Source organism: Gigantopelta aegis, chromosome 12 (genome assembly GCF_016097555.1).
Source record: "Gigantopelta aegis isolate Gae_Host chromosome 12, Gae_host_genome, whole genome shotgun sequence".
NCBI lineage: Eukaryota > Metazoa > Mollusca > Gastropoda > Neomphalida > Peltospiridae > Gigantopelta > Gigantopelta aegis.
This window is the reverse complement of record NC_054710.1, coordinates 19,441,725-19,452,999: the sequence shown is the minus strand read 5'-3', so window position 1 is coordinate 19,452,999 and position 11,275 is coordinate 19,441,725.

The window sequence follows — 11,275 nt, the reverse complement described above, 5'->3', positions numbered from 1 at the left end:
GGGGGTTGGGTTTGGGGTGAGGTAATAATCTCGTGATGTTCATTGTGATATATTGTATACCCGCGATTTGTGGAGGCCTGGTCGTGTTAAAGAGTTAATAAATGTATTGGGACTGCTTAATGGATAGGGAGAAACAACTTCTTCACTCGACGAACTCATTTCTTCATCAATGTCTTCGTTAAGGGAGACTATCACAGGTTATATACTTAATGGATAGGGAGAAACAACTTCTTCACTCGACGAACTCATTTCTTCATCAATGTCTTCGTTAAGGGAGACTATCACAGGTGGTATTTTATTTCTTATAAAACTATTTTGCTTTCTGAAATCTTTTTCGATCTTTATTACATATTTAACGGCGTCAGAGAACTTTGTAGGAGTACAAACCATGTGCCAGTTGTTTCCTTACCGTGGTAATTTTACCATCATTATTATCAGCATTGTGCCCTTTTACTTGACTCCAAATCAGTTCTATTGGATTCAGTTCCGACTTTCTTGACGGCAATCTTAGGTATACGTGTCCATGGCGTTCGGCAGTATCATCACTAACAAACTGCGGTGCACATTTGTTACTTTTCACAGGATCATAAAGAACTGGTTGTGTCATGTTATTGTAACAGGGTGCTCGGTACACGAATTGACAACAACTGGTTATGAAGCTTTGCACAGTTTATTGCAGATCACGGAGACGAAACCCATCTTCGTGAGGTTTAAGATGTTCCGTTCAACCATATCCACCGTCACTTATAGACTACTGTAAACCTTTACATAAATTATATTAAGATGCAGGACACCAAAATATCCGGAGCCCAAAAGAAACCACCATCCAGTATAACTCAATAAATGCCGAATGGCTACCTTCTAACATCAGCTGATCATGTCATGGTCAGCAGCCCAATCAAAACTAAAGACACTGTCTTCAGAGACAGCACATGAAAATAGTCCTTATAAGAAACAAAGAGATGTCATATGTATTCACTGACCACACAGGTAAAACATGCAATTTGAAATTGACCACACAAGCCAAGTACAGAAAGAAATATGCTGAAGAAAAGAAGTTATGGGACATGAAATACAAAACTAAGTTTACCATGTTATAATTATTCTCAAAAGGTATTTACTTGGTTCGTAGCCACGACTCTATGTCGTCCTTCTTGGCGTTAATTATAGGACATCGTGTTAGCTCAGTTATTTTGTTCTGGTAAAGAAGGCATAAGTTGTTCTTCAAAACATTTAATAAACTTTTCATGATTCATCTCAACATGGTAGTCTCCTTCTGTATTTTTGTTTTAGCTTCAAATACCAAGTCGCGACCATCTATCAGTCCATATTTATCACAGCCATGGCAGATAATAAGTCGTTTTCCCTTCCCAGTCATCGAACAGAGTTTAGGAACTCGATGAGTAGCGTCTAATTTAGGCAGGTGATTGGCGGTGCTTGTGCCCGGGTGGATATATGTCCAGTGCTGGGATGTTGTATGGTTAACATTCACCTACGTCTCATCTTGATATACTATTAAATACCCCTGTTCTCGTAAACTGAATGCTTCATGGAGACAGCACAGTCTCCTGTATGATATATTGGCGTTCTCAAAAATCACTTTCCCAGTTGTAGAAATATGTTGATATTTAAAATCGAGGTCGTGAAGTATTCTACGCAACACCTGCAATTGTCCGCGACAATCGGCAATGCCGTGGAGAATGCCGCGGCTTTTTTCATTTTCTGCAGCATTTTTGTTTGCCGTGGACTATATCGTATTTTTTTTCAAGATGTATTTCTTGCTTATTGTAAAAAATAAAATATACTTTGTGCACTGAAAACATTAAAAGTAAATATTAAAATAGTAACTGCACCGTTATTATTAAAGTATCTGAATCTGAGCTCCATCGGGCATGGTCGGAAATGTATGTAAATTCCAAAGTTAAACCCGCAAACGTTTCGCTAACGTTCGCGAACTATTTGATTGGTTCCCGACGTGGCCATTTGGGCTACCGTGAATCGTTTATACCAGTCTAGCGGACTGTTCGGCCTGGCTGAACTTGATCCAGCATTAAAACGAGTTCCAACTAGGTCATTTCACTCTGTTGACTGTTCATAGTATGTGCATTGCAGGGACCACTGGATTGCAAGGGGTGAGAACTTATACATTGTTGAACCGTGAATATATATACTTTTACACCACTTTCAGTCAACTAATAGTAGTGGTAGAAATGAGAGTTCTGGCTCACTTTGGCCCATTCACTTAACACGCGAGAGGTGTCACCCTCTCAGCGTCACCCTCCCAAGAGGGGATGGTGACGTCACAGCCCAGATGAATTTTCATTGGCTTACTAATGGCGATTTTAAAAATGGGGAAATCCCATATCGCACCAACTAACCAGAAAATAACCCCATCCACCCATCCACCCATCCACCCATATTGTACACCAAGTAAAGCGTAAACAATAAGAAACCATTCCATAAACACTACCAAGACATGAGTATGTGTTTGGTTATTAATGGTTTGAACTGCGTCAACATGAAGATGTATTAATATAAATGATGGCTATTGCGCTATTAATAAACAACATATTTTCATTATTTATTTCCCCATGTTCATCGTGAATGGATCACAGGTCATGGGGTCCTGCGTCCATTCTTACAATCTGTATATTGGTCTAATTCTATGCATGCTATTGGTATTTACAAGTGTTCAACGTCAGATGCCTGCACCCATGAATTGAATTTCTTGGGCCAGTTTAGCCATTTAACATAGTGTTGTTTGTTAACACCACGTCCTCTCGTCTTTAGAATCTTTTCCACTTTCCAGAGATCGTCTTCCTTTACGTCAACCTTTTGGAGCTCGGACTGGTAGAAGGTGCCCTGGATTTCCTCGCCATCGTAGTCCTTCACTCGATAGAGGGGTAGTCCACCACGTAGTAGCGTTTGGCTGATGGTGAAGATTTCTCCTGTTCACTTCTCGTCGTATTCTCTTGTGAATATGTTTCTCAGATGAGTGAGTCGAACGTGGTCCCCGACTTTGAATCGAAAACGTTTCTTCACTGACTTCACGTCTTTCTTGGGCCAGTACATTTTCCACCATATAGATGTTTCCTTGTTTTCGGTGACTGTGTTTGGAGCCATACCGATGGTTCTGTGATAAGTGTTATTATAGCTGTCGGCAAACGTCTGCAGACGATCGACATACTCGTAGGACTTTTTGTAGGTGAAGTACCGATACAGCCGTCCCTTAATTGTTTTTAAGAGTCTTTCTGCCACTGCTGCCTTAGTTTCGTTATTGGTAAGCAAATGTTGAATTTTCCGTTGTTTAAGAAGCCTTTGGACTTCTCTAGCTCTAAACTCCATACCCCTATCCGTGCGAATTCGACTCGGTTGTCTTCCCTCTTGGAATATATCTTCCATGGCTCTAGACACAGTCTGTCCCTTCTTGTCTTTTAAAGGTCTCAACCACAGGTATTTGGAGAACACGTCGATCACGACCAACACGAAGGTGTAGCCTCGATTATAGTTGGCAAACTTCACCATGTCCATGAGATCGGCCAACCACGTGTCATCAATTCCCATAACCATAATCTTGCTTCTGGCAAACGTTCTTCTGAGTGGGCGTTGTAAACTATAAGCTTTTTGTCTTTGCAGCCATTTTCTGATTTTGTATTTGTTGACAACATATTTTCCCGCTTTCCTGACATATCTATAAAGTTTATCAGGTCCTGAAAAACATGCTGGTGAGGCTGGGTTGAAATATATTTCCTTCAGATAATCTTCCCAAGCAGGCATGATCCGTGTGCATCAAATGTCAAACTAATTATGAGTCACTATATTTACAAACTGCACTTATATACACTTCAGTCTTGCTCTTCATCCGTTTCCACATCTGATGTTTCTTCATCTTCTGATTCTTCATCTGAATCATCGGAGAGTGTGTTGAGGTCAACATATGAAACAATAGTTGGGCGTAATGGTTTCATCGGGAGTTCCATTTTCTCATGGACACGTTTCCCCTCAATGTCTAGATCTGTGTAAGGATTCACCTTTCTGAGCTGAGCAAACAGAGGGTCAAACAGCGGTCCACATGTGAAATAAAGACAACCTGTTAATATGCCGATCAGTCTATCCAGGAATTTACTCTCCCATAGCTGCTTCATTTTGTTCTCAAACCAATCCACAGATTTACCATCTGCCTCGTAATATAGAAGAGAGTGAGGTTGATGAGATTAGATATCCTGCGTGTGTAAAGACTAGGGCTATGGCCAGAAGGGTAACACGAGACCCAGAGGATATTTGTGATTTGTCTGATACGTGTGTGAGCAATGAAATTGGAGTGGATGAGGTTATCAGTAAAATGGTAGATAAGTCAATTGAGGAACTAAATGTGGTGGAACCTGTTGACCTCCCGCAGAGGGTAAATGAACCAGTTGTGTTTGATAGAGGGGACTTACCTTGTAATAGACAAGAGTTAATCCTAGAGCAGGGGGCTGATCCACATTTGTTGGCAGCTCGCACTACATTGTTAACTGAGAGAGTATTAATGAATAAGAGAGTTAGAGATAGGAGATTGCCGGCGACCGAACTAGCTAGGAAGCATCTGAGCTATGCTCAGAGCAAAATAAAATCAGTGTTTGATAGGAAGGCTAGGAGTCGGGGATTTAAACTAGGGGATAAGGTCCTGCTGTACCTTCCCATTAAACGGGGTTCTGTGCAGAACAGGTATTTCGGGCCCTATGTTGTGCACAAACGGGTTAATGAGATAGGGTATGTGATAAACACTCCTGATAGGGTTAGGAAAAATAGGTATTGTCACATCAATTTGCTAAAAGGTTATTTTGACAGACTGCCGATAGTTCCAGTGTTACCGGTCCAAATTGAGAGACACTCAATTTCCTGTGATGACGTCAAGACTGCAGAGATCAAATTAACCAACAGCCAGATTCTAGCAGACTTGAGCCCCCAGCGAGCAAACTTGACTACGTTGATACAAGACAATGTTTCCATTTGTCAGGACCTTCCAACGGTTACCAACACCTTAATCCAGGTTGTGCGCTTGGAACCCAACGCTACACCGAGTCGACAGCATGCCTATCGGAGAAAACCTGGAAAACGTGCGACACTGAAAAAGAAGGAAACGAAGTTCCAGTGGTCAGATGAATGCGAGAAGTCATTCAACCATCCTAAGCAGATGCTCTCCTCGTCTCCCGTGATGGCAGCACCAGACTACCGAATGCCTTTCAAGCTGGCTGTGGATACCAGTGACGTGGGAGCTGGAGCTGTGCTGTTCCAGGAAGACGAAAATGGACTGGACCATCCTGTAAGTTTCTTCTCCAAAAAGTTTGACAAACACCAGGTGAACTAGTCCACTATAGAAAAGGAAGCTTTGGCCATGGTACAAGCTCTGAAACATTTTCAGATCTATGTGAAATCGGCAGTGCATCAAGTGGTGGTCTTTACTGATCATAATCTGCTTACTTTCATTCACAGAATGAAAGCCACCAACCAGAGTGTTTTGAGATGGAGTCTTCTTCTGCAGGAATTCCCAATTACCATTGAACATATCAAGGGCACATCCAATGTAATCGCTGTTGCCCTGTCCCGAAGTTGAACGTTATGATAATGTGTTGACATTCTTGATTTCTGTTTTGTTTTTATATATTTTTATTGTATACCAGGGACTCAGAGACTCAGTGTGATTACTGGTAGTCACCTTATTACTATGTGTTGTAAATGCCCGAATGCGTCGGTTAACGCACCTTTTGTTTTGTTTTAATGTAGTATATTTCCCTATTCCTAGAGTAGAGGAAATATCCTTTTTGAGGTGGGGGTGTGTGACGGAACATGCTCTTAAATTCGTTTCGCCTTTGGCGATATTAATTGTTTTAGAGGGCCGTGTGCAGTTCCAATACACACCCAGACCAGATGCGGAGGCCATGTGGCCAGTAGTTACGTAATACCTCCGCGAGTGCGGTTTTTACGACCGTGATTTTGACGACTAGGCGTCAGCAAGTCTGGCCATCTAAAGAAAAATGTCGTCTTGGTCGCTGTGGAAATATCATTTGTAGGTATTCGGTACCGCGATGTGCCCCCAGGCGATATTCTGATTTTGTAATAAATAGATAGGATTTAGAGATATCGAGGAGAAACATATTGGACGGTTCCGGGGAACGTTAGTCCGGCTGGACTGGTAAATATTTTATTTCTGCTCTGTTGTATAACCTTGATGTGATTGATGTGACTTTAAATATTTTAATACTGTATTATACTAATATTATTTAGACGGTGTTTCCGGTAATCTGACGAAGTAAACTGTAGGCTTCACTGTTCTAATATATATAAAGCTTAACCAGTCATCCTAGAGGACCTAGGTAAACTGTAGGTTATTGTCTTTATTGTGATAGGTACCAGTATTAATTCTGTATTACAAGGTTACTGAATGAGTAGTTACAGGTTAATTAAAAATTAACCAGTTAGGAATAGAGTTGTAATTCCTTTATTAATTAAGTTCACCTGGAAGCGTTTCTCAATTATCACACGTGTGGGTGTTGTGTCACGGTGAAGTGATTAGAATATTGTGTAAACTAGACAACTAGTGATAAACTAATTAAGTGATTAGTTCTGGGTTGTTATTATATTGTTGTTGTTAATTAACTACTGCGGCAGTACATTTGTCAGCGTAGTATTAATACAGATTCCAAAGTGTATTGTGTTTTTGTTGTGTTTTCTAGTGAACTAAACGTGCTATATTACTTATACTTTATATAAGATCTTATCTCTGATCATACCTAGACGAGCCACTCGGGTTTTGAACTGCCCGATACAGAGAGATCTAATAGATATACAGTTAGGAGAGATATTTGGATAATCGTGTTTTATTCAGTTACGGGTATTATAGGATCCCCGTGACACTGAGCTATACATTCAGACAAGAACCAAGAAGATATGAACTGGAGTCTGAGCAACCCTGGCGAAAATAGACGTCGAAAATGAGGGTAGTAAACGTCGCATGCGACGCGCGACGCCTAGTTTTGCAACCACTGAATAAATAAATAAATAAATATATAAATAAATAATTTTCAGATCACATACTTTCAGTATTTGATAACTGTAAATTAATCAAGGTATCGGCGCTACGTTTATTGACATTTAAGCAAACGTACTACGGTGACACTCCATAATTGACGTATGCGTCAGCAATCGTCAAACAAAAACACGTCAGTAGCAACTTCACTTTGAAATTTGTCCAGCGTTCAGAAAAACAACAACAACAACAACAACAACAAAAACACGTCATGCGACATATGTCATTTGAATATATCGATCGATGGTTAACATACATACATACATACATACATACATACATACATATATATATATATATACAGTTTACAAAAAAAAACGGTGTATTAAGTTTGAGATTATATGATAAAATGATTATTACCCTCGTGTGTTTCGGTATCTAGATTAGGAATAAACATAATGTATTATGCTCGGCAGACTTGAAGTTGTATGTGTCTCATATACATGATAGTGAAAAGTAAATACAAAAAAAAAATACAAAAAAAAGAAGAAGTAAAAATAAAATAAAATAAAATAAAATAAAATAAATAAATAAATAAATAAATTTAAAACTTCGTAAATACCAAATCTTTCAAATAAAGTTGTATGTGTCCGATATAAATTATAGTCAAGAGTAAATAAAAGAAAGAAAGGAAGCAAGAAAGAAAGTCAAGAAAGAAAGAAAGAAAGAAAGAAAGAAAGAAAGAAAGAAAGAAAGAAAGAAAAGAAAGAAAGAAAGAAAAGAAATATATAAATATTTTTTAAAAACTTCGTAAATACCAGATATTTCAAATGAAGTTGTATGTGTCATATAGATGATAGTGAAAAGTAAATAAAATAAATAGAATAAATAGAATAATAAATAAATAAATAAATAAATAATTTGTAGATAAGACATGTAGCATGGATTAGTTGTTATATGACTGTCTTTTTTAATGAAAGATAAGGTGAAAATATAGCTGTGATAAAGGTCTATGTGAGGTTTCGGATTTTGTAGAAAATACATTCCAATTAAGTTAATTTTATTGTATAAATATTTTAATTTTGCTTTGTTAAAACCCTTGACAGGCGGCTCCAGAGACTTCGTCTAAGTTAATGTTTCTCTGCTTTTGGTCTTAAACCATTCCAAGTAAACTTTAGTAGACCGTTTTTCGTTGCCATTATACCATCTGATACGAAATATGTACGTTAGTCGCTAGAGATTCACAGCTCCTACGAAGCTACCCACGACGCTCATGACAACTGTCGATCATGCCCCCACAAGTTGTATACAGCCTGGATTCAGTCTAATTCGGCAAGGAACGTTACTCTTTGCGCAGTAGGAATGTGAAAAAGGTCCATCATAGATTATACTTCGAAAATAATATATTATTAACCATCGACTTGATATGTACAAGCAATGTTATCGTATTTTGGACATTCAAGGCCGTGTCTAGAGGTTGGGCAAGTGGTGGAACCCCCAAAAACGTCTGAACAATAGCTTTTTGATTTACAAAATTGCTTTGCGCATTACAAAAGTAACCCCCCCCCCCCCCCCCCCCCCCAAGCAACACCATAAATACTATAGATTTGACCACAAGGGATCCCAATTAAAAGAACATAATGGAATGGTTACATGTATTTTTACGTATTTGTTTAAAGAAAAGGTTAGACAAAGCTGGTACATATTTTAAATTCCAAAACATTCACAATCTTGATGAAATGAAACAAGCTATAATGGCCTTCACATAGCCTCGTATCCTAATCTTTTGTCATGTAAATAGTCTTAGTTACTTATAGGAAAATTGAACCTGCATTCAAAACATACAGGATTTTGATAAAATGGCAATAAGTTAACTTCGTGCATGTTAGATGATGAATTGTATATAAAACGTGTCGGGGTTTGGGTTTCTTTTCATGCAAATGTAAAGAAAATAAGGATTGAGTAGGAATTAAACGTAACATTTGCTAAAAACGTAGGATCTAAACATTTGAACAGCACTACAGTATTCATTCTGGCAATTCAGCTGTACCAAGATGACGTTTAAAAGAAATTTCCTTGATGACGTCACCGAAAAATATCCTATCTTTTTTCCACTTAATGAGAGTCCCATTTTTCACACACTAAAGGACCTGCTACACGATACGATAGAATCGGACCGAGTTACTCGTACGAGTCACTGGCACGAGTCAATCGGACCGATTGAATCGGACGTGTTGCCACACGGTACTTGTCAATCGTATGAAACGTGACGTCATTGAAAATAATATCCTTCCTGTAACCATGGTAAACAATGTTGTGTAATGATAAGAAGGCGGCTGTCGTAACGTCTCTGTATTTATATAAATGACTGGACACACCCAACAAAACGTTGTGCCACTGATACAACTCTATGAGCTGTTGGGTCTGTACCGACGACAAGCGAACAGAGTTTTTCGCCATTACACTCAGAACGTCAACGTTATCTGCGCCAAGATCTGATTGGTCAACGTCCCCAAACGTCCATTTCAATCGTATGAAAATAGAACAAGTTCTAAACTTCGACTCGTACGAGTGACTCGGGCCGATTCAATCGTATGACATGCCACACTTTACGATATGCTTGTTGGCGTTGCAATCCGATTGAATCGTACGAGTCACTCGTATCGTGTAGCAGGGCCTTAAGAGAACTTTACGATACCTTCGAAAATCTGTCGTATCTTAAATCTACGACATTCGTATTTTGCTCTCAACTAGCTATGATATGTCGTAGCTAAGATGGCTACAATACATTTCGATCGAATTTGAGACGTCGTGCGAGTAACAGGGTTGACATTTAACATAAAACCATGGTCGCCAGCAGGTCCAGTTGAAGAAAGATCTTACTAGCCCTTCTCAAATTGAACTAGCCCTCCAATTATCACATTGAAATTTAACTGTGCAGCCAAAATCAATCTTAGAATGTTCTTTGTTGAATAATAACCATGTGCTCACCGTATATAGTCCGTTTGCTTCAAAAGGAAATCGATGAATAAAAAACATATAAAAACATGTTCTTAAGTTTAAAACCCATACAAACTCAAATGACATTTTTTGAAACAAAGAAATCCAGGATAAATAAAAATGTTACAAAGTACCATTAAATTATACAGATTAAATCTGTATTTAATACAGGGGTGAAGATAAAATGGTAGAACAGCCAAGGTATGCAACTTGACTAGCATTCTCTCTGATGTAAAATAATAATACTATTAATGCAGAACAAAGGGAATAAAGGTAGAAATGTGCTTGCTGTAGCATATAAACTAGTCTGGGGTGGCAGTCTTCTTTGTGGCGATGCAAGAAGGATGAAATAAGCTTTGTGGCGATGCAAGAGGAGTAAAATCTCCAGTATATAGGATTTTCTCGGGAGTGCCTGTCCTCCTACAGACGAAGCATGCACACGTGTGCGTTTAATTTGGATATTGTAAATGCTACAGTAGTAGGCTACTAATAAAATAAATATCAAAGAAAAATAAATTTGTACAAAAAAAGAAAGAAAAAGCAAACATTTTACCAAAATATACAATGTACTTAGTTATGATATTACAAAGCATAAAAGGCGTATTTATTGTTTATTACAGTAATAGTTGGACGGTTATGTCATCATGTAAGTCTTGGCGTCATGCTGTTCTTATTTCATGCAAATCGCTTAAACTTAAAAGGACAATCCTGAGTTTGCTGCAATTTTAAAGATATTATCGACTAACAGAGACGTTTTAAGGATTGTAATTACAGATCAAATATATTTTTCTGAAATAAAATATTAGTGGCTGTATATTAAACGTGTTTCTGATCGTTCTAATATTTGTAATAGGTTAAATTTCATTTCATTTCCTAAAATATTTGATTTCGTATGTACAAAATTATTTGAAGACAAAATCCAGTTTGGGCTTCTTACAAATATTAAGACGACCAAAAATATATTGAATATACAGACACTGATATTCTAAACAAGAACATATATTTAATATGTAAGTTTAATTGTAGCAATATTGTATTAGTCTGAAACATCTTACAATGCCGAAAAAATACCCAATCAATTAACTGACCTTTTGAATAAACCCTGTAGCAATGGAAAATTTCATTGTTATTTTTATATGCGTGCATTCACTCACATTAATGTGAGTTAAAATTACAAAATATATTTTGATTTTTTTTTACAGAATAATGTAAGCCAATTAAATGCAATTCATTTTGTGCCATAACATTGAATACCAACTGTCAAAT